General features: G+C 40.1%; 1 protein-coding gene across 5 annotated transcripts in view; it reads left to right on the forward strand.

Moving 5' to 3' along the window:
* The window catches only part of LOC149813490 (protein LPA3-like), a 43,804-nt gene that overhangs the window by 13,442 nt on the left and 5,019 nt on the right, over positions 1-25,343 (forward strand). The gene's annotated exons all lie outside the window — the stretch shown is intronic.

Raw genomic sequence — 25,343 nt, forward strand, 5'->3', positions numbered from 1 at the left:
ACTCAAAAGAGTTCCACCAAAGCACCAAAAATCATACGCAAGCCACAAAAATAGACTCACACACCAAATCCACGCAAAGTGGTTAACACAACAAAATACAAGTAATATTTTATTGATTGTAGAACAATGCAAGAAGCATACATTAGAAGGGGAGTCATCCCCTATTTATATACACAAAGGAGAGCCTCTAGAGAGATGTTGGAGCAGGTCCAACCGCTCTATTTGGAGCAGTGGGCCTGTCCCAATGTCTCTTTTGACTAGTCAACGCTGTGTTGACTAGTCCAAAAGAAACTATAAAAAATAAAAAACCTAGTTATACTCTAGTTACATTGTAATATATATGTATACAAAGAATACATACATATATGTACATGATGCACATACATATATATATATATATATATATATATACATTTTTAACATCCTATCCACCCAGCTTTGACCTTGCAGCAAGGGACACCGCCTATGGGTTTCAAAATGGCATGTGTAATGAATTTTGTTAGGCCTTGTCTTGATCTTTTGATTGATATAAAGGAAGAAACAAGTGTGGAGTTGTAATGAAATACTAAATGAGATCAACCACCTGTAGATGAGAAATTGTGCACCAAATTAGTTTAAAAAATATAAACAAATTTTTGAAAATAAATTTTAAAAATATGTGGGTACCCGGCCTGCAAGTTGATCTCATTTTCTCTCTAAGTGGTGACAGATCAACTCCAACAGGACTTCAACTTCATTGATTGATTCTTCCACCTATTCGACCTCATGTACCTCTTTTCGAACTCTTAAAACAGAAAGTGAGCTCTTGATGGTGTAGGATACCACCAAGGCTTGTGGAAAAACAGGAAAACACACAAAATATGCACTATGTTAGATAAATCTATTCTAATGCAAATAAAACGAAATATAACAGAATAAATGAAAATAAAGGAAAATGATGCTCACCGTAGGCTTAGGCAGCCCTCCTAAGACAAGCACGATGTGATTCCGATAGATTCTCCGCAGAACTAAGGGTTTAGGGACACTTCGGTCTGGCTGAGGGATCCTAGAATTGGTGATCTAGACTTAAAATTGGCAAGTAGCTTCTATGGGGTGTGGGTACCTAGGCTAGGATAGACTCTCACAACAACAATACTCTTACACTGAGGGTATAGATGTTGGGAGAGGGGGTCTAGGTCCCTATTTACAGAGTCTAACTTGGATCTTAGACTAGGATTTCTATGTTTTTTGTATCTAGAGATCTGGATATTGCTGTTGCATAGCAGCCTGCTCCTAATTGGCTAGAGGAATGACATGGCACAATGCGATTGGCTCTACGTCACATGGGTGTGGGTGCGACACTTTCAACAAACCTGGGCGCCAGGGTGCGGCAAAAATATAAAAAATTATATATATATAAAGTCCAAAGGTTGACCGCATCGGGTGCAACACGGGTGCGGCACCTAGCTGGAGAATCCCTGTGACATATAGGGCAAAAAAAAAATTTCTTGGCAATTTTTTTTTAAGTTCGAAAATTCGACCAAAATGACCCTGGGTGCGTTGACCGCACCCAGGGTCGGGTTGACTGCACCCAGTGCCGCACTCACACCCACGTCCCGTTGCATCGACGCGAGTGCAACACCCTGCTAGCCGAATCCCTGTGACATAGGATTGGCTTATTGGAAAGCTTATTCTTTTGAATGCTTAACTTGAAAACATCATTTTCCTAGGTCAAAAATGCACTTGAAAAGGATCTAACCAGTGTTGTGAAAAGCGTTGAGGCGTAGCGAGGCGCTCAACCAAAAACCGAGGCGAGGCGTAAGCCTTGAGGCGTAAAGCGTAAGCCTCAAAAATTTTTTTTGAAAACTTTTAAAAAATTATAAAAAAATATCTAAAAATACAAATAAATAAAGAAATGCGTTATTGATGAAATTGACAACCAATAAGAAATAGAAAATGTCAAATAAGTACTAAAAAATATAAGATTAACATATAAAAGTAACTAAAACCTGATTACATAACTAAAAAATATATGAGATTAGCCTACAAAAGTTAAAATATATGGGATTAACCTATAAAAGTTAAAATATATGAGATTATTCTAAAAAATATGAGATTAACATATAAAAGTAACTAAAAAATTGATTACATAACTGGAAAATATATGAGATTAACTAAAAGAAATTAAAATATATGAGATTATTCTAAAAAATATGAGATTAACGTATAAAACCTAACATCAAACCATGACAGTATATCATACACCTAACATCAAACCATGGCAGTAGAAGTAAATTTAGCCACAAACAACTTAGTTATTGTATTGTGGAATAATTAAAGATTGATAAAATTGATTAAATACTTAGTATCAAAAGCATTTACATTATTATGCCATAAAATAAGTTTGTTTGCATGTGCACACAGTGTTCTGGCCAATGAATGGAAACTCTAAATAAAGTAAAGTAAAAGGGTAAAGAAGACATGAGAGGGATCCCCAACATGAAAAGAGATCTGATATTTTTTTATGACATAAGAAGCGAACCAATACAATTAGCCAGAATCCTATATATTCCCAAACCTATACCATGTGCTTGAAGTTAGACTATTGGATTTGATTCCTGAGTTAGTTATACTTGTCAAATTATGTGTTGAAAACTACGTTTCTATAAGCTAAGTAACCAGTGAAACTATGGTTCTCTTTACTGATCCAACTGTGATTTGCATCTTTTTATGAGACAGCGTGCAAAATACAACACTCCCAGTGTGGATGCTATTGAGAAAGCAAGAACAGTTCAACTGTTACAGTTGTATAAACTGCAGTGAAACAACCGTGACACTTTCATTAACGTGACACCCTTTTCTAAGATCTAGTTATTTAACTAATCCTAGGGATGATGTTTCTATATATATACCTATATATCCATTATTTTTGTAGAATAAGATTTAAGTCTGAGCAGAAAATTGGCCTATTGTTGGCCCATCTTTAAATTCTTGTATAATAGTCTACTACACTTCTAATCTTACTAAAAGTGAATCTAACTTATTGCTTATGACTTGAATAGTAAATTCCAGGACAAACTAATTAAAGTTGAACGATTAAACCTATACAAAGATTCTCACAAAGCACATATGAACAGACACACCACAGGGAGCACTTTGGAGTGGAGATAATAATAGATCGATAAGAGAATCCTGGTATTAATTCTGTGTAAAAAGGTGAATGTGGATATGATGAACATATAAGTGATCACTTTATTGAAGGGGAAAAGTGGGCATGAAAATCAATTATATAATTTCCTTCTTCGATAGGCATGTATCTATGGATTATATATAGAGAGATTCAGATGGCATATGCTAGCTGTTGGAGAGTATAATTTGCTAATGACATAGGATAAAGTTAATTACCCACTTAGTTCTTAATTTCATAAGGGGGTTTACTGTTTTCATACAACTTGCAAAAGATTGGTGTTTGAGTTGGACTCCCACTGCATAAAAGTTAGAAAAAGTTGGAGAGAAAATTCAATAGGACAAAACCAGTGTTATTAAAAGCCTCACCTTGAGGCGCGTACGCCTCACCTTGAGGCGCGCCTCGCTCTGAGGCGTACGCCTCAAGGCGTATGAGGCGTGCGCCTCAGGGCTTTTGCGCCTTATGCCTGCGCCTCAAGGCACAAAGCCCCTCGCCTTGAGGCGAGGCGCGCTTTTTGCGCCTTGAGGCGCGTTTTTAATAACACTGGATCTAACCATTTTGGACATAAAACATCAGTGTTTCGAGGAAATAATCCACAAGAATATGATTGGTCAAAATTGGGGTGTTTATGTAAAAAATAAAATTATATTCAAATACCCAATAAGGGTATTTTTGTCTTTTATCATATAGTACAATCCACTAGGGGCTGAAATGTAATTTAGCATTGTAATAAATAACTTGCCCATCAGTCATAATATGATTGTTGGGCACAACAGTCAAAATATGACTCTTGGGAGGCAGTCCAACTAGTCTATCTTTTATCATAAAGTACAGTCTACTAGGGACTGAAATGTAATTTAACATTATAATGAATAACCTGCCCAACAACCATATTATGATTGTTGGGCACAACAGTCAAAATATGACTGTTGGGAAGCAGTCCAACAATCATAATAATGACTCTTGGAAGGCAGTCCAAAGAGCTAGACTGCCTCCCATGTGCTGGAGTGAGGCTCCCTTGTTATTCCTTAATGCTCTTAGAAGCATTTGAGGGTTTTCTCTAGAGTTTTTTCTCATCTTGTTTGATATTTTTATCTCTTTTGTGATTGTATTTGGTCCATTAGTGACCAACCTTAAGTGAGTTTATTAAAGCCCTTTGTTGGCATTGTGTTTGTTTCACTATTGTTTCATTATACCTTGTTTCATTACATGGTATCAAAGCCAGGCTCTTGAAAGAAGGAGAATCTCGTTAAAAATGTGTTCGATCATTGATCATTCTCTATCTCCTCTATTCTAAACTCAAGTATTCATTATGGGAGAAAGAGAGTCTGCCACCGTCATCACTTACAAACTCAATGAAAACAACTACTTGATGTGGGCGATGACTATGGAGAATCATATCAAAGGAAAAAAATTACAGGGTTTTGTTAGTGGTTCTACTAGTGAACCACAATTTAAATTGACTAGAAGAAAAGGAGATCAAGTCAAAGCCTTGTCCGAAGAAAAAAAAGAAAAAGCCTTGAAAGAATACCAAAATAAATTGGAAGATTGGGAGGCAAACAATGCACAAATACTCTGATGGTTTATGAATACCATGGAGTTCAAGATCGCCACCAATATCATCAAATTCAAGAAGGCATGTGATGCATGAAGCATTCTAAGAAGTACCTTTATTCAAAAGATTATGGCTAGACTTTATTATCTCCAAGATAAGGTACATAATTCAAAACAAGGAGATAAAAGTGTAAGAGATTTTTACTGTATTTTATCTCTTATTTGGGATGAATTAGCCATGTTGGAACCAAAATAGGAAGGTTCGGCTATTGATATGAGAATGACCCAAATCGAAAGAAAAAATCTTTTCTCCTTTCTTTATGGCCTTCGATCGGAATTTGAGGATCTTCCTTACTTTATAGGACCACTTTTCCTTATATAAGTGAGGCCCTTGCTCAAATTTGTCAAGAAGAGACAAGACTTAGAATGCACAAGTCTAATGATGAGGTCCTTGCAATGGCAAGACCCAAAAATTTTGTGAAAACATATAAACCACCTCACTTTGAGAAGAAGTTCAATGGGGAATGACACAATGGAGGAGGATACAAAGGTAAAATTATTTGTCATCATTGTAAGAAACCCAAACATATAAGACCGGAATGTCCCAAATTTAAAAAGGTGGCCGCCTTAAGTGAAGAACCTCAAGAATCAAGGGGGAAACTTCAATGAATTAAATCTTGCTCAAATAGCAGAAGCCGTCTCACAACTCCTCAAGGATACACCTTCTACATCTGGGGTTACCATCTCTTCCTCGTCTCCTCCAGGTAAGACATCTTGGATTCTAGACTCGGGTGCTTCTTTCCACATGACTCATAATGAGTCTCTATTATCCGATTGTACTAAATCATATTTCTCATATGTGTCAACTGCCGATGGTACCTCTTTAAAAGTCAAAAGCTTAGGAAACCTTGATGATATTTCAAAAAAAAAATTTTGTTCCAAAAGTGAGTCATTCCCAAACTGGATTTAAATCTTTTTTCGGTCTCTCAAATTGCTGACTATGGTTGTAAAGTATTTTTCTCATCTAAGGTGTGTTGGGTGCAAGATCTCCAGTCAATGAAGCTGATTGGGCAAGGTCATAGACGAGGAGACCTTTACTACATGGATTTCCTGTGTTTACCAAAATACTCGTTTTGTAATCATGTCAAAGACATTAATATAGATCTTTGGCATAAAAGATTAGGACACCCAAGTATATCCAAATTATCTCTTTTTTCACTTTTGGAAAAATTTTGTAAAGATAAAAATTTTGTATGTTAAGATTGTATACTTGGAAAAATGCAAATGATACCTTTTGGGTCTAGAACCTCTGTGACACAAAAATTTTGAATTAGTGCATTCGGATGTGTAGGGTCCTGCTCCTGTTATGTCAAAAGGTGGTTATTCGTACTATGTTACATTTATAGATGATTTTAGTAGACATACTTGGATTTACTTTCTAAAACTCAAATTCGAAGTTTTTTCATGTTTTAAAAACTTTCATAATCTAGTTAAAAATCAATTTAAAACAAACATTAAAGTCTTCCACTCCGACTCTGGGGGAGAGTTTCTTTCAAATGAATTTCAATTATATCTAAAAAATCATGGAATTGTGCATAAAAAAACATGCCCTAGGACGCCTCAACAAAATGGGATTTCTGAAAGAAAACATCGTCACATCATTGAAAATACTAGAACCCTACTTATTTTAAAAGAAATTCCAAAGCAATTTTGGGTTGAAGCTACCCTAACCGCAGTCTATCTAATAAATAGCATGCCTTTTCAAACTTTGGAAAACAAGTCTCCTGTTGAAAAACTCTTTAAAATTTCTCTTGATTTAAAAAGGCTAAGGGTATTTGGTTGTAAATGTTTCGTGCTTCTTGAAAAATATAGCAAACTCTCTCCTAAAGCCATAAAATGTGTCTTTCTTGGTTATGCTGATAATAAAAAAGGATATCGATGTTATGATAAAACAAATGATAAACTCTATGTTTCTAGAAATGTTACCTTTCTAGAAAATGACAATGGATTTGATTTTGAAGTTCCTAAGGAAGAATCCGTGTAAAGCCCGTAAAAAAAAAACCCGTGTCAGACACGTGTCCTGCACGTGTCAGACACGTGTTAAGGTTGGCCCGTTGTGTCGGACCCGGATCCGAGCTGGACCCGAGCCCGAACCCGGATCCGACTTCTCGAACGATCGAGAAGCCTGTGACTTTAAAAAGTCACAGGCATCTCGGGCGAAGGGTAGAAACCCTCGCCCCTTCTCTCTCCTCTCCCGTCTCCGTTCCTCTCTGCGGCCACAGACGCCGGCGACCCGCCGCCGGCCACCGCCTTCGTCTCGGGTGCTGCAGTTGCCAACCTCCGAGCTTCGGCAACCGACCTCCCCGTCGTCGACGATCGTAGTCGTCGGCAATTCCCCCCTTCGAGCCAACACCGGCGACTCGCCGCCGGCCACCACCCTTGTCCCGACTGCTACAGTCATCGACGACCGTCGTCAACGACCTTCGAGAGCCGGCTATCGACGCTGACGGCAACCTCCAAGCTTCAGGTGACCCCCCTCCTTCGCCGCCACCACTGCTCCTCCTCTCTGAGTCCGGCAGACCCCCCGACGACGCGAGAACCCCCTCTTCGTCCCCTGTGTCGCAGGATGTCGGCGATCGGAGCAGCCGTGGCGTCGGCCACACTTTACCGGAATGTTGTCATCGGCATCCTCCGTCGGGGTGAGGCTCGTCCCCCCCTCTCTGCTGTATCTCCTATGAGATTTCGATCTCATATGTGTGGTTCAACCTGCACAGGAAAGTAGAGAGAGAGAGAGAGAGAGAGAGAGAGAGAGAGAGAGAGAGAGAGAGAGAGAGAGAGAGAGAGAGAGAGATGCAGAATCGGCTGGGGCGGCACACACAACATGCTCGACCTCCAAACCTTAACATTTATAAAATACAAGGAGTATACAACGAGCCTTATAATATCAGAGATATTATAAGGATGCCATTAATGAAGATGAATTTAGCATGTGTGTTTCATTTAATATGCCATGCGTATGGATCTGGATCCAGATCCATACGCATGATATATTTTAACACCCTCCCTCAAGTTGTACGTGATTTTGGAGCATGTACAACTTGCTCTTCAATAACCAAAATTGACGTCCTGTTAACCCCTTGGTAAACAGGTCTGCCACTTGATCTTCTGTTCGAACATGACGTAGTTCTATCTCCTTCATCTCGACTTTCTGCCGTATGAAATGTTGATCAATCTCAATGTGCTTTATTCTGCTATGTTGGATAGGATTAAATGCAATGTTTATTGCGCTTTGATTGTCACATAGAAGAAATGATCAAATAATTGTCTCTCCAAGATCACTCAATAAGTGTCTAATCCATGTGGCTTCTGCCGTGCCTGCAGCCATCGATCTGTATTCAGCCTCTGTACTCGATCGTGCCACTGCCTTTTATTTTCTGCTGCTCCAGGACACTAAATTGTGTTCAATATATACACAATATCCAGAGACAGATAGTCTCTCATCTGGATCCCCTGCCCAATCTGCGTCTGTATAAGTGATGAGTTCATGTCTTCTATGCAAATTATCGTTTTTGCGATAAACAAGTCCGTCTCCTATAGTTCCTTTTAAATAACGTAGAATGCGCTTCACAACTTCCATATGACCCTCCGTTGGAGCATGCATAAACTGGGATATCTGATTGACTGGTAAAAGTCAAGTATTGTAACATCCCCATGAGACTTCTATACGTTGTAGGGTTGATACAAAGATGCCCATCTTTAGAGCTCAGCCTTTGATGTAATACACTAGGAGTACTGACTGGTTTGCAATTTGTCATCCTGGCTCTTTCCAGAAGGTCAAGAGTGTATTTTTGTTGCATGAGTGTCAATGTGTCTTGTTGTCTGTCAACTTCCACACCAAGAAAGTACCTCAACTCCGCTAAATCTTTCATCTTAAAAGTTTTCATTAAAAACTGTTTCACGCCTTGCACATGATTATCTGAACTCCCAGTGATCACAATGTCATCAACATATATAAGAAGAAGTATAACAATGTCTGCCTTTTGGTAAATAAAGAATGAGTGATCCAGAGGGCATCTTCTAAAACCATAACTCTGAATTTGCATAGAGAAACTTTCAAACCAGGAACGGGAGGCCTGTTTCATCCCATACAGAGATTTCCTTAGTTTGCACACCCAGGCAGTAGGATCCTTCTCGGCATAACCAGGAGGTTGCTCCATATACACTTCTTCCTTTAAAGTTCCATGTAAAAATGCATTTTTAACATCCATCTGGCTAAGGCTCCAACCTCGATCGACTGCTAGGGATATGATGACACGAATAGTACCCATTTTGACTACCAGACTAAAAGTTTCATCGTAGTCTTCACCATATTGTTGTGTGAATCCTCGAGCAACGAGTCGTGCCTTATATCTGTCAATGCTTCCTTCAGGCTTATACTTTGTTTTATAAACTCATTTTGAGCCAACTACATTCTTTCCTTCTGGTCGAGGGACTATTTCCCAAGTCTGACATTCATGAAGAGCTTCCATTTCTTCATTCATAGCTTCAGTCCAATGACGGGATTGAAGAGCTTGATTAAAACAAGTGGGTTCATCCTGTTTTGTGAGCTGAGACATAAACAATTAGAAATCAAGGGAGAAGGTCTCATAACTCACCCATCGTTGAATAGGATGCTTAATGCGTGACGACCTTTGAGCCGGATCATTGGTGATGCTTTCCACATTCCTCGGCTCTGTATTTTTGTCCCGTCTAGTGTATATCTGCCCAGAGAAGCGTTCTACTAGGGGTGGTTCAACTGGAGACTCAACTGGAGATAATTCAACATGCATATGTGAGTCATTCAACTCCCTACTCAAGCCGAAGGAAGGACAATTTGTCTGACATGTTTCTCCTGTATTAGCAAAAAGATCTGCGCTCATCCATGGATCATATACTTCTAATTCTCGAGATGGCAACGCTGCAGAGTCATTGACCTGAAAATTTCGTTCGTCGAAAACAACATTTCTGGAGGTCCTAATACGTTTTGTAGTAGGATCATAACATCGATAACCTTTGTACTCATCTGCATACCCAACAAATCTGCACTTGACAGCCTTGTCCTGAAACTTATTTCGCAGAGATGAATCAACATGTACGTAGCATACACAACAAAAAACACGCAGCTCATCGTAAGAGGGATGTTGCCCGAATAAAGTATAATAGGGAGATCTGTGATCCAAAAGTGTCATAGGAAGACGATTTATGATATGAACAGATGTGTGAAAAACTTCTGTCCAGAGACTAACGGGCACATTGCTATCATGTAACATGCTCATCGCGCTCTCTACAATATGCCTGTGTTTCCTCTCCGCAACCCCATTTTGTTGAGGAGTATGAGGGCAAGAAACCAGTCGACTTATTCCTTTATCCCGAAGAAAGGCAATAAACTCGTTCGATGAATACTCTCCTCCACCATCACATTGTAAATGCACAATATCACAAGCAAACTTTGTTTTGACCATCGAATGGAATTCTCAAAATATTTGAAAAACTTCATGCTTGTGTTTTAAGAAATATATCCAAGTATAACGGGAATAAGAATCAATAAAGATAACATAGTAACGACTGCCAGAAAGAGAAGGAATAGGGGCGGGTCCCCAAACATCAGAACAAATAATCTCAAATGGCTTTGAAGCTCTTTTATTTATAATATGAAAATGAAGAACATGACTTTTGCAGAGTTCGCATGAAGAACATTTATTATTATTATCAAAAAATGAACATAAACTAGACTCTGGAAGGAGACCATCAGATACAAGGTTTTCAACGAAACCCCGACTACAATGTCCCAAACGACTATGCCAAGTATTTGACTTATTACAATGAGATGAATTAAAAACTTTCAATGAAGGGAAAAACAAAGACTCTGAAGGTGAAGACACTGAAGAATGCTTGGACGACTTCAACTGGAGAACTGGGACTGAAGACGAAGACACTGAAGGAATCTCCTTGAAGACGTACATGTTTCCTTGTCGCTCCCCCTTAGCGAACGTCTCCTTCGTTCGTAGATCCTTAACATAAACAGAAGAGGGAGTAAATTCGACAGAAGAATTCATATCGTCAACAAGTTTAGCTACAAAAACAATGTTCTTTTTAATATTAGGAGCAAGAAGGACATTAGACAAGTGAAGTGAGGACTTTGACATAGGGATATGTGCACTGCCAGTATGACTAATGGAGTGATAAGTTCCATCTCCCATAACTATACTACCTTTTTCAAAATAAGGCAATAAGTGAGATAACTTACACGCATTACCCGTAACATGTGTGGTGGCACCTGAATCAACATACCATTCGCCTTGTTCATTTTGCTTGATCGTCATCTGTGACAATGCTGATAACAAAAGTTGTTGCACATCTGTGGATGACCCTTTTGTGTCCACAGTAGTAGCTGATTTATTCTCAATTTTGTTTATTTTTCCTCTATTCTGTAGATTAAACCAACAATCAGCTTTAATATGTCCTCTTTTGTTACATAAGAAACAAGTGGGCACTCTCCTCTGATTCCCTGTATTAAAAACCCCTGAAATATTAGGTGTAGGCAAGATACCACGTCCTCCCTGCCCAAAACGTCCGCGGCTTCTGCCTCCTTGATGCCCTTCATTCCCTCGTCCAAAACCTACAGAAGTGTCCATGGCCAAAACTGAATGAGGACGAGCTGATTCATTTCCTTCTGCCCTTTGTTTCATAATCATCTCATGCTCGAGAAGTTTCACTTGAAGGTCGTCAAAAGTGGGCAACTGCGGAAGACATGATAAAGCAGTGGTAAGCATGTCAAAATTAGGACCCAATCCATTGAGAAGTTGTTGAACTTTATCTTTATCTGCAATAACACTTCCAATAACCGCCAATTGATCAGTAATACTCTTCAAGTGGCCTATGTATTCCATGATTGTCATGAATCCTTTCTTCAAACTTTGAAATTCATTTTTTAAGTACATAACTCGGGCTTCTGATATCTGAGAATATGTCTGAGACAACTTACTCCACAGATCCGCTGCAATGCAATCATCTGAAAGAGTAACCAACACTTCTTGAGAGAGTGTTGACGTAATATAAGCAACCAAAGACTGATCCCGCTTCCTCCAAGCTGTATACTCTGGATTCTTAATAGAAATGGTAATTGTGTCACCCTTCTCATCTTTGGTTTCCTGCATGAGAAGGCGTGGTGGTATAGGAATTAAACCATCCAGATGTTCATCGAGATCCTGACTACGTATAAAAGGAAGGATTTGCCTCTTCCAAGTCAAAAAATTAGAATGAGTAAGTTTTTCTGTAACGAGCTGACTCAAGAAATTTGCAGAGGGACCGGATGACAATGAGTAATCCATATCAATGGGACAATGAATAAGCAAACAAAACGAATGGAAAGAAACAAACAGGTTTGAATCGAGATTGTAAACAATTACAATCTGCCTGTAGGCGTTGCACAGGGGACACTAAAATAGCAATAAAGAAAAATTTCTGGAATCAAAGAATTTCTGGAATCAAGGAATGAATGAAACTCACAGACGTTAAAAGTTCTGGAAATCAAAGAATGAATAAAAAAAAATTCTGGAATCAAAGACGTTAAAGAGTGGAAATCAAAGAGATTGTTATCACGTTAAAGAGTGAAATTTTTGGAAATTAAAAGAATGAGTATCAGACGAAGGGAAAAAGAAATGAGTAGCAGACGTTAAAGAGATTGTGATCACGTTAAAATTTCTGGAAATCAAGAACTAGCAGAATAGAAAAAAAATGGTGACTACAACCAAAAATTGAATCAAACAGGCTACAATCAGTCATTTATGGCTGCAGTCAGAGAGGAGAATGAAAAGGGGAAAAGGGGAAAATGAAAAAGGGAAAAGATTGGGAGAGGAAGACAAGCCAAAACCTGTGATCTCGCTGAACACAATCCTAATAGTATTCCGCAACCAGGGAAAGCTCTGATACCATATGAGATTTCAATCTCGTATGTGTGGTTCAGCCTGCAAGAGCCTGCACAGGAAAGTAGAGAGAGAGAGAGAGAGAGAGAGAGAGAGAGAGAGAGAGAGAGAGAGAGAGAGAGAGAGAGAGATGCAGAATCGGCTGGGGCGGCACACACAACATGCTCGACCTCCAAACCCTAACATTTATAAAATACAAGGAGTATACAACGAGCCTTGTAATATCAGAGATATTACAAGGATGCCAGTAATGAAGATGAATTTAGCACGTGTGTTTCATTTAATATGCCACGCGTATGGATCTGGATCCAGATCCATACACATGATATATTTTAACATCTCCCTGCAATCGCCACCGTCAGGGACCTTCCCCCTTTTGTCTCCCTGTCTCTCCCGTGTTGCCGGCGGTGATCGGAGTTGTCGACGACCAACCCCTTTCGGCCTCCTCCTTATGTCTGGCAGGCACCTCGACGGCCCCTGTTACCCCGACCCTTCGATCGGCGGTCTCCCGTTCCTTCCAGCCACCGTCGACACTCCCCCGGTTGCTGCGGTCTCTTGAGGTATAAACCCTCTTCCCTTCTTCTTTTCCTTTGTGAGGGGTTGGTCGACAGGGGGCTAGGCCCCCTGTCGTCACCTCTTGTCGGCAGGGGGTTACCCCCCCTGCCTTTTTGCAGTCGGTCGACAGGGGGGCTGAGCCCCCTGTCGTCGCCTCTCGTCGAGAGGGGGCTCCACCCCCTGTCGCTTTGTGGTTTTTCGGCTGGGGATCTTGCCCCTGTGCCTCCTATGGTCCTTTGGTAGGGGGCTCTGCCCCCTACCCCCATCCTGTGTCCGGTAGGGGGCTTCGCTCCCCTGCCTTGTGTTTCTCGGTAGGGGGCGAGGTCCCCCTACCTTTGTTTTGCTTCTTGGCAGGGGGCTTCACCCCTCTGCCTTCTTTTGTTGCCCGGCAGGGGGCGAGGCTCCCCCCTGCTCTCTTGTTCCTTCTCGGCAGGGGTTTTTGTCCCCCTGCCTCCTGTGCTTTGCCGGCAGGGGGCGAGGCCCCCTGCCTCTTGTGCTTTGTCGGCAGGGGGCGAGGTCCCCTGCCTCTTGTGCTTTGTCGGCAGGGGGCGAGGTCCCCCTGCCTCCTTTGGTTTCCCAGCAGGGGGCGAAGCCCCCCTGCTTTCCTGTTTTCGAGCAGGGGCTTGCCCCCTGCACCTCACTTGTTCTCCAGCAAGGGGCTTCGCCCCCTGCATTCTTTTGTTTCTCGGCAGGGGGAGAGCCCCCTGCCTTTGCTTTGTTTTTTGGCAGGGGGCGAGGCCCCTACCTTGTTCTTGCTGACCGGTAGGGGCAGAGCCCCTGCTTGTCTCGTTTCCTGCAGGGGGATGCGCCCTTGTCCTGATTTGCGTTCCGACAGGGGGTGTTCCCCTCTGTCTTGTTATGGCAGGTGTGGCAGGGAGCCTCTGCTCCCTCTCCTGCCTTTTTCTGTTCTGGCAGACAGGGAGCTCTTGCTCCCTAGCTCTGTTGCCGTTGCCAAGCAGGGTTGAGGCCCTTGCCTCTGGCACCCTTGTCTACAGGATGCAGAGTTCCTGCATCTGCCTCCTGCAGTTAGGAGACCTTGTTGTCTTTGTCCCTCCTCTGCAGGGAGCTGAGCTCCCTGCCTGCTCTCGTGTTTGGGGTCCGGTACCACTGCAGGTCTTACCAGACCCGCTTTTTGTTTATAATACGACATATACTAATGTTCTAAGAATCGCAGGTTGAACGGTGGATCCAGCTCACCTTCGTGGCTCGAGCTTGCGCTTACCTATGCCGCTGGCGTACGAGGACCCGCAACCTCTCAAGGTAGGGGATTTTTGCGTAAAAGGACAATGAACGAATAAATGCTAAAATAAGGAAAGATAACTAAAAGAGGATGATATATGTATACATATAATATATATACGTATGTCTTTACCTTCAAGGACGCGGTTTCACGATCCTTGTCCTCTTTACTTTTCTTGCACTTTCCTTTCTGTTGCTGCCGCGCTATATGTGTAATGAAATATGCGGAAGAAACCAAGAATGCTAAAACATTCACTATGTCCCACACGGACAAGTGCAACAAGCACAAGAGAGAAAATCCACTAAGGGATATACGAAGGGCCTTATAAAAAGGCTACACACATGAAAAATAATATCACTATTATTGAAGAGGAGCTCTAGAGAGCAATGCAACATACAAGGGGGGTTCCCCCTGTTTATAAGAAAAGGAGACCAAAGGGGCTCCCAATAGAGTCGTTGGGAGCCCCCAACGGTCACAAATGTGACCGTTGGGGGCCCCAACGACTCCATTGTGGGGCCCCTTTTCGGTATCCAAAAAATACATTTTAAAAAATAAAAACAAAAATAAAAAACAGTAAAATAAAAGAAATAAAATAAGTACCCTTATTGGGTACTTTGTGAAAAGACCATAATACCCCTATCGGGTATTATGGTATTATTACATATGTTTTAACACCCCCCCTCAAACTTTACGGGGGAATGACTGAAAGTTTGCCAAGAAGGAACAAGAAGCGAGGAGCAGGCAGGGCTTTGGTAAAGAAATCTGCAAGTTGATATTCTGAAGTGACATATGGCAGTGTAACTGTCCCACGAAGATATTCATCGCGTACATAATGACAGTCCATTTCAATATGTTTAGTCCTCTCATGAAAGGTGTGGTTGCTGGCAATGTAGATAGCACTTTTGTTGTCGCAACAAAGCTTCGAAGCACCGGTAATTTCGACTCCCATATCTTGAAGAAGACTTCGAAGCCACACAAGCTCCATTGTAGTAGTTGCCATAGCCCTGTATTCTGCTTCAGTAGAAGACAACGAGACTTTCTGCTGTTTCTTGCACCTCCAAGCAATTAGCGAATCTCCTAGGAAAACACAAAAGCCAGTAGTTGATATTCGATCATTTGGGTTTCCTCCCCAGTCAGCATCAGTATAAGCCAGTAAATCTAAGGATGAGAGTGAGGATAGGAATAGCCCTTTAGTCAAAGTATTTTTGATGTATCGAATGATTCGGAGCACAACACTCATATGCACAGATGTAGGAGCATGCTGAAATTGGCTTGCAGAGTGCACAGCATGAGCAATATCCGGCCTGGTGATAGTCAGATAGGTGAGGGAGCCTATGAGTTGCCTGTAGGGCGTAGGATCATCCAGCAGAACTCCATCCTCCAGTCGTAGTTTAGCATTGATAACCTCGGGAGTCTCCACCTTTTTGTCATCTGAGATCACAGATTTGGAACATATGTCTGCAGCAAGCTTCATCTGTGACAATATATACCCTCGAGGAGAGTATGCTACTTCTATACCAAGAAAGTACCTAAGAAAACCCAGATCAGACATATCAAAATTATGTTTTAACATATTTTTAACATTAAGAATACCACTTTCATCATTGCCAGTGATGATCATATCATCAACATAAAGCAGAAGGATGATGATACTATTACCTGCACGTTTAACAAAAAGAGCAATGTCAGTATAACATGAACGAAATCCCAATTTTAACATGATAGCACTAAATCTATCATACCAAGCCTTAGGGGCTTGTTTAAGACCATATAAAGCTTTTAATAACCGAAGAGTTTGACCTTGGTTAACATTAATTCCCAGCGGAGGGTCCATATATACTTCTTCATTCAACTGACCATTAAGAAAGGCATTTTTAACATCTAATTGAAATATAGGCCATTTCTTAGATGATGCTACTGCTATTAGAGTTCTAACACTTGTCATGCGAGCCACGGGGGCAAAAGTTTCCTCATAATCGATGCCATATTCTTGTGAATATCCCTTAGCAACTAATCTAGTTTTATAACGTTCTAGGGAACCATCACTTTTTGTTTTGACTTTGTAGACCCATCGACATCCTATAGCTTTTTTATTTGGAGGAAGATGAACTATTTCCCAAGTTTTAGCCTTATTTAAAGCATCTAGTTCAACTTTCATTGCTTCAACCCAATGAGGAATATTTTTTGTTTGATTATAGTGGGAAGGTTCATAGTAAGAATGCAAGACAATTAGACAAGCTCTATATTTAGGTGAGAGAGTTTCATATGAGACAAACCTATTTGGTGGAATGGACTCTCTAGAAGAACGCCTAAGAGAGGTTTCTTCTAGGGGTTCATTAAGCCGCAAGAATTTTTCTAAAGCACTAATAGGTTGTGCTTCCTCACGCCGAGTGTATACTTGGAGATTGTCACTATTAGTTGGTGATACACCATTATCATGAATATTTTCTAAAGATTCCGGATGACTCAAAAGATCATCATTTGAGTCTTCTAAAAGATCATTGATAAACATATAATCAATTTCATTTGGTTGTTCCAAAATTTCAAATCCATTTTCATCTTCTAAAAAGGTCACATCTTTGGAGACAAATAATTTATTGTTCTTATAGTCAAAGCATCTATAGCCCTTTTGATTTTCACCATATCCTAAAAATACGCATTCTATTGCTTTAGGTGACAATTTATCTCTTTTATGCAAACGAACAAAGCATTTACACCCAAAAATACGAAGACGATTGTAGTCGGGTGTCATATTAAAAAGTTTTTCATAAGGAGAGATATTGTTTAATTTTAAAGATGGCATCCTATTGATTAAATAGGTGGAGGTTAACACGGCTTTGGCCAAAAAATTTTTAGGAATATTTTTAGAAATGAGTAAGGATCTAGTGGTTTCTAAAATATGTCTATGTTTTCTCTCCGCTAGACCGTTTTGTTGAGGAGTTCTTGAGCAAGATTTTTGATGACAAATGCCATATTGTTTTAGATATGATTGAAAATCATTTGATAAGTACTCTCCTCCCGAATCAGATCTAAGAATGGATATTTGACTTTGAAATTGATTTTGAACTTTTGCATGAAATTCTTTGAAGAAGTTAAAAACTTCCGATTTAACATTAAGAAAATAAATCCATACGTATCTATATAATCATCAATAAATGTAACATAATACGAATAACCACCTTTGGATAAAACCGGAGATGGTCCCCATATATCGGAATGCACCAATTCAAAAGGTCTTGTTGTCACAAAGGTTCTAATAGGAAAAAGAGTAGACTTCATTTTTCCAAAAATGTAATCTTTGCAATTGATATCTTTTTCTTTACAAAACTTGTTTCCAAAAGGAAAAAGATACATTTTAGAGTAACTTGGATGTCCAAGCCTTTTATGCCAAGTTTCAATATTTTTGTCTTGGACATAAGTACAAAATGAGGTATTTGAAAGTGTTAAGTTATCCATAAAATAAAGGTCTCCCTTCCTATGGCCTTGCCCAATCCGCTTTCCGGACCGAAGATCCTGCACAAAGCACCCTTGGGATGAGAAAGATATTTCACATCCATGGTCGGCTATTTGAGAAACGGAAAAGAGGTTAAGATTTAATTTAGGAACTATTCTAACTTTTGGAACAAGAAAATTTTGAATATTTTTAGAATCAAGAGTTCCAATACCATTTATTTTGAGAAAAGTTCTATCGGCCGTAGAGACACAAGATAATTTTGAATTGGTGTGCACATTGGTTAATGCATTTTCATGAGGAGTCATGTGAAAAAAGGCTCCGGAATCTAAAATCCAAGAGTACGTACCGGGAGGTGATGATGAGGCAATGGCGGCACCGGAGGTGGAAGAAGTGACCTTTAGAATTTGTTGGAGAGCCAAGGAGATTTGTCCAAGAGTATCTTTGAGATCCCCGTTCTTGCCGTATCTTCTTTGGTGGTGGATTCTTCAACGGAAGCCACCTTTGGCTTGAATGCCCCATTTAGCTTTGGGCAAACGGGTTTAATATGTCCCGGCTCATAACAATGATGACATATAATCATTTTTCTTCCACCACTCCCTTGCTTACCAAAATGAGGTGGTTTGTATGTTTTAACATGATTGCCGGGTTTAGATACGGCAAGAACTTCCTCTATGCTTTTACCCATGCTATGCCTAGTCTCTTCTTGAGTAATCTCGGCAATAGCCTCTTCTAAGGGAGGAAACGTGGATCTATGGAGAAGTGAGGATCTCACTTGTTCAAATTCGGGACGAAGCCCAAATAAAAATTGAAACAATCTATCTTGTTCCATTTGGTTTTGTCTTAGTACCACATCCTCCATAGCCACCCATTTAGGCTCTAAAAGAGCCAATTCATCCCACAAAGGATTTAGAGCACTATAATAATCTTGTATGCTCATGTCACCTTGTTTTGTGGTTCTTACTTTTTCTTGCAAAAAATAAGTTCTTGCAAGATCCTTTTGAGTAAACATACCCTTCATAAAAAACCAAGCTTCATTTGCTCGGCGGAATTTTGCAATATTTGCACATACCTTGAGTTCGACATTATTCATAAACCATTCTAGGATTTTTGCATGGTTGCTCTCCCAATCTTCCATTTGATGATTATAATCTTCAATGGCCTTGAGACGAGCATCGCCTTCAAGTGCTTTCTCTTGATCTCCTTCCATCTTTGTGAGCTTAAGTTGGGGTTCCGGAACGGTTCCCATTACATAACCCCAAAGCTTCTTGCCTTTGAGATTATTCTCCATTGCGGATGCCCACATCATATAATTTTTCCCATTGAGTTTGAATGATAGATCGATCTTGACTTCCATTGCTACACAATGAAGATGTGAGAAAGAAAGGAAGTAGAGAGAGACACGATTTTACCTTTAGAAGATCGTATGGCTCTGATACCATGTAATGAAATATGCGGAAGAAACCAAGAATGCTAAAGCATTCACTATGTCCCACACGGACAAGTGCAACAAGCACAAGAGAGAAAATGCACTAAGGGATATACGAAGGGCCTTATAAAAAGGCTACACACATGAAAAATAATATCACTATTATTGAAGAGGAGCTCTAGAGAGCAATGCAACATACAAGGGGGGTTCCCCCTATTTATAAGAAAAGGAGACCAAAGGGGCTCCCAATAGAGTCGTTGGGAGCCCCCAACGGTCACAAATGTGACCGTTGGGGGCCCCAACGACTCCATTGTGGGGCCCCTTTTCGGTATCCAAAAAATACATTTTAAAAAATAAAAACAAAAATAAAAAACAGTAAAATAAAAGAAATAAAATAAGTACCCTTATTGGGTACTTTGTGAAAAGATCATAATACCCTTATCGGGTATTATGGTATTATTACATATGTTTTAACAATATGTGCCTAGGCTTTTAATTCATGTCCTTACATTTCCTGTCTTTTAACTCAAGGATGCGGTTTTGTGATTCTTGTCCTTTTTACTTTTCTTGCACTTTCCTTTTGTGTTGCCGCCGCGCTATATGTGCCTAGGCTTTTAATTCATGTCTTTACATTTCCTGTCTTTTAACTCAATGACGCGGTTTCACGATCCTTGTCCTCTTTACTTTTTCGCATTCTACCTTTCTGCTGCCCCGCGCTTTGCGCCATGGCATTTACCTTATGTCTTTTTACTCCGGGATGCAATCCTGGTCCTCCTTTACGTTCTCGCACTTTACTTCCTGCCTTTACCTTTGTTGCCTCGCGCTTTATGCGCCATGACTTTACTACTTGATTTACTCTTCGTACTTTACTTTCCTATTGCTGTGATGCTGGCTGTCACACTTACTTTTGGTATGTCTTCGTCTTTACCTTGTTGCCGCACTTTGTGCATATACTTTGCTCATGCATGTATTCTTATCTCTGTCGTATGCTTCTTTACTTGCTTACGCTTATCATTTAATCAAGGTGCAACCCCATGCCTCGTGAGTCATTCTTTACACTTGCTTAGTCAGTATAGGATCCCATACCTCGTGAGTTGCTTACGTAGTTGCCTGTTTGTGTGTTTCGATGATCGAAGTATGATTTCATACCTCGTGTGTAGCTCTAGCGTTCCATCCTCGCAGTGCAACATCGCCCGTCGAGTGTTGCCCCTCGCTTTACCATTATATTAGTATGTGCACGGGATTGCCCTTTGTCAGCTTGCACTCCCTGAGTGCAGCTTCGAGTGTATAGTGTATATCGTTTTACTTGTCTTAAGAGTATTGACACACACTTATGCACTTCGGTTATCCAAAGATGATGGTCTTAGGTGCAAACTTATTTTCAAAGATGTATAGCTTTGTAAAACAGATATAGCGGCTGGATCTCTCAAATCGATGCATTTGGGAGAAGTGTGTTGCAACTTGGTTTACGTATCCAATACGACTCAGATCACCTTGTTTAGGAGCCTGTGCACAAGTAGGGCGAGAATCCTATTAAGGTATTTTGTGCCATCGCTAGATTGACGTTACATCACCTCTGATACGAGGCCTAGTCTCTAGGCCTTTTGGTCAAACCCAGATTGTTAGCGCCATCCTTTTTTCGCGAAGGTATTGTTGTTGGATTCCTTATGAGGAATCCATGCTTCTCCTCTTGTAGTTGTACTCTTAGTCACATACAGAATGTTTGGACTACAAGGAGCAGGACGAGAGGTCTATAGTAACCTCTAAACGTGTATTGACACATTAAGCTAAATCCTGTTATGTTGATATTCGCCTAATAGGCTAATGCTTGCGATCGTCTAAAGGACGATAAGTTGGAACTTGAATGAGTTCACTGTGGACTTCTGTAAAGCAAAAGTGTTGAGGGATTTCCTGCAAGAGAATCCATGCCCCTCTCATCGTGGTTGTACTTTTGAACATGTACGTTGCGTACTACGATGAGTAGGATGAGAGGTATGCGGTTGCCTCGAACGTGCAATGACACATGTTTGAGATCCTAAGAGATGTTTCTACCCTCACTATGAGTTGACTCCTTTCATCATGGTTGTACTTTTAAACAGGTACGTTGCGTACTGCGGTGAGTAGGATGAGAGATGTGTGGTTGCCTCGAACGTGCAGTGGCGCGTGTAATTCATATAAATGATAATCATGCGCCTTCACAGGCAAGATGCTCGATTGGGTCGAAAGACTAGAGCATGTAGAATGGGACGACGGTTAAGAACCCCCCCGTCGTGCTCATTCGAGACGGTTCATCAAGAGAGAGGATGGATGATACAAAACTCCGATGGACAATCATTAATGGCAATCTCGGGCAAAGATCCGACTTCCCCAGTCATCGGAGGTTAGGGGAAATCCTTCAGGCCACTTCTGCAGAAGTTGGATGCATCCATTGGGCCTTTGTTTGCCTTTAGGGATTTACTCTCTTGGTCACTGACCGTCCCCTTAGGAGCGGACTCAGTCAGTCATTCGGGGTATAATAAAATATATAACATAATGAACCCCCGAATCGATTCCGACTGTTTCTACGTTTTGCCTTGTGCGTACCCACAACGACGGACTCATAATGAGACAAGATATAACTTATACACATAATCATGAGATATGTGTGTTGTGATGTGAATTGATTGTTTGCTTGTTAGCTCGGTAATTCGGTACGCTACTCGTTGAGCTATGTACGCCTGTCGATGCATTACCCTAGTTGGTTAAACTGCTTGCGCAGATCTTTGTTAGGTAATAACTAGCTTCTTATGCTAGTTAAAGGCTTATTTGTTGGCTTGCATCTTTTATGATTGATGTGATTGCAATTAGGACTGATGTAGCCACTTGTTTTATAAGTTGCTTACGTATTGTAATATAACTGCTACCATATGATTGCTTACCATGAGTAGCTTATGAATTTGCTTGTCTTATGCAATGACTTTGCTTGACTGTTGGATAGAGTTAGTTACTTTTCTCCTTTAGAATCTGTGGGATCGCTATAGTTGCTTGTTTAGCACTATGATCCTTACTGCTCTTGTATGTAGCTGTTTGCTTTACTAGAGTTTTGCTTACTCCACAACACATTTGGTTAGATCTGCTAGTCTTGTTTTTTCCTGCTTGAACTAGCGATTATCTTGCTTATTGCAACCTTTGTTCTTTCTTGTCTTTTGCACCCCTACTAGTCTGTTGTGAGACTGACCCATTTCATGGGCAGGTGGTGAACAGGTTACAACTTGCGATGGCACGATGACGTGATGCGTTCAAGGCAAGGCCACTTTTCTGACGTTGCGCTCCTGGGGACACTTTTGATAGATGTGGTATAACGGTTCTTTGAAAGCATCTCTTCTAATTAGAACTCTGGATTTCTAAAACCGTATTATCAAAACGTGGTTCTTCTTTTCATTTCAAAAAGACTGTATATTCGAATTGCAAATCAGTTTATAAGGGGAAGATTGCATTTATGTTGTAATGCACCCAAAGTCTAGGGATTTGCTATTTTAAACCTAATCTTCCGCTGAACTTCTATTTCAAACTCTGATAAATGATTGATTTCAAAACTTTCAACCTTTTTTCATAAAAGGTTTTAAGTCCACGATTTTGGGGCGTTACAATCCGAGTATGCTTTCTTATTTGATTTGTTACCCAATAAAGGTATTAGTAATGATATTGAAACCTTCGAGTCTATTAATGACTCAAGTAGCGAACCATCTCAAGATCTTCTTCAATACTCTAGACGAAATACTGGGGAGCATCCATGTGCCCTTGACAGATATAATCGACTAACAAGTACTGAAGAAACTACTGTTAGAAGGTCAGAACGAACACATAGGCTTCCAAGTAGGTTTGTCTCATACGAATCCTTCTTACCAAACTACAGGGCATGTCTTCTAGCCATTCATTTCTATCATTAACCATCCAACTATAACGAGACAAAAAATATAAACGAATGGGTTGAAGCCATGAAAATTTAATTAGATGCATTACAGAAGGCTCACACTTGGGCAATTCAACCTCTTTCTATCGGAAAGAAGACAATAGGGTGTAGATGAGTGTTTAAAATTAAAACAAAAAGTGACGGGTCTCTTGAGAGATATAAAGCAATACTTGTTGCAAAAGGATATTCTCAAGAATATGGTATAGATTATGAAGAGACCTTTGCCCCAGTAGCTCGTATGACTACAGTTAGAACTCTAGTTGCTATAACATCCATTCAAAAATGACCGCTATATCAGTTAGATGTTAAAAATACATTCTTAAATGAAAACTTAAATGAAGAAGTATACATGGATCCTCCCCCTGGTTTGTCTATTAAAAAATGCATGGTCTTTCATCTTCAAAAAGCCCTATACGAGCTTAAACAAACCCCTAAAGCATGGTATGATCAGTTCAGTGGTACGATATTAAAACTTGGATTCAAATCTTGTTACACTGACACTGCTCTTTTTGTGAGATCTACAGGTACCTCATTGATCATTCTTCTTTTGTATGTTGATGATACGATCATCACAGGGAATTATCAAAAGGAAATTGAAGATATTAAAATTTAGCTTAAAAAATCCTTTGATATGACTGATTTTGGTTTTTTGAGATACTTTTTAGGAATTGGAGTAGCCTACTTACCAATAAGATACATTTTATCTCAAATCAAGTTTGCAGCTGATATTGTTGAGCGTTCAGGAATCACTGACACAAAATATGCTGATACTCCTAAAGTAATAAATGCGAAAATGCGAGCTGAAGATGGAGTATTATTAGATGATCCAACTCCTTATCGACAACTTATTGGATCGTTGATGTACTTGTCTATTACAATGCCAAACATTGCGCATGTCGTACATTCTGCAAGTCAATTTCAACATGCACCCACAACCGTCCACATGAGTGCAATATTAAGAATAATTCAATACATCAAGAAAACTATATCTAAAGGACTATTCTTATCCTCTTTCTCATCCTTAAGTCTTATTTCTTACACTGATTCCGACTGGGGAGGAGATCCCAATAACCATCACTCAACTGGCTTTTGTGTGTTTTTAGGTGATTCTCTCATTTCTTGGCAATGCAAAAAATAACAGAAAGTGTCTTTATCCTCTACGGAAGCTGAGTACAAGGCAATGGCTACCACAACCACTGAAGTTGTGTGGATGAGAGCACTACTTTCCGATATGGGTTTTGATGTTTCAGAACCTTCAAATCTATGTTGTGATAATAAAAATGCCATCTATATAGCCAACAATCACATATTTCACGAGCGAACAAAACACATTGAGATGGATTGTCACTATGTTCGCGAAGAATATTTGAAGGGGACTATTACATTGCCATATGTCCAGTCCGAATTTCAGATTGCAGACTTCTTTATCAAAGCTCTTCCACTGCCTCAATTTTTGTTTCTTAGCAAACTTTTGGTGATTTCCCCATAAGTTTGAGGAGGAGTGTTAAAAATAAAATTATATTCAAATACCCGATAAAGGTATTTCTGTCTTTTATCATATAGTACAGTAAATGTAATTTAGCATTGTAATAAATAATCTGCCCAAGAGCCATATTATGACTGTTAGGCACAAGAGTCAAAATATGACTGCCCAACAATCATAATAATGACTGTTGGAAGGCAGTCCAAAGAGCTGGACTGCCTCCCAATAGAGCCTCACTCGTTATTCCTCAATGCTCTTAGAAGCATTTGAGGGTTTTCTCTAGAGTTTTTTCCCATCTTATAGGCTTGTGTGCCTCTTGTGCTGTTTGATATTTTTATCTCTTTTGAGATTGTATTTTGTATTTGGTCCATTAGTGACCAACCTTAAGTGAGTTTATTAAAGCCCTTTGTTGGCATTGTGTTTGTTTCACTATTGTTTCATTGTACCTTGTTTCATTAGAGTCTACACCACCATGAGCACTTGTTGAACTTCCTTGTGAAAATGAAGAGGAGCACTACCATTGACTTGTTAGTGAAATTTATCATAGTG

This window comes from Nuphar pumila, chromosome 16 (genome assembly GCF_984573655.1).
Source record: "Nuphar pumila chromosome 16, dmNupPumi1.hap1.1, whole genome shotgun sequence".
Lineage (NCBI taxonomy): Eukaryota > Viridiplantae > Streptophyta > Magnoliopsida > Nymphaeales > Nymphaeaceae > Nuphar > Nuphar pumila.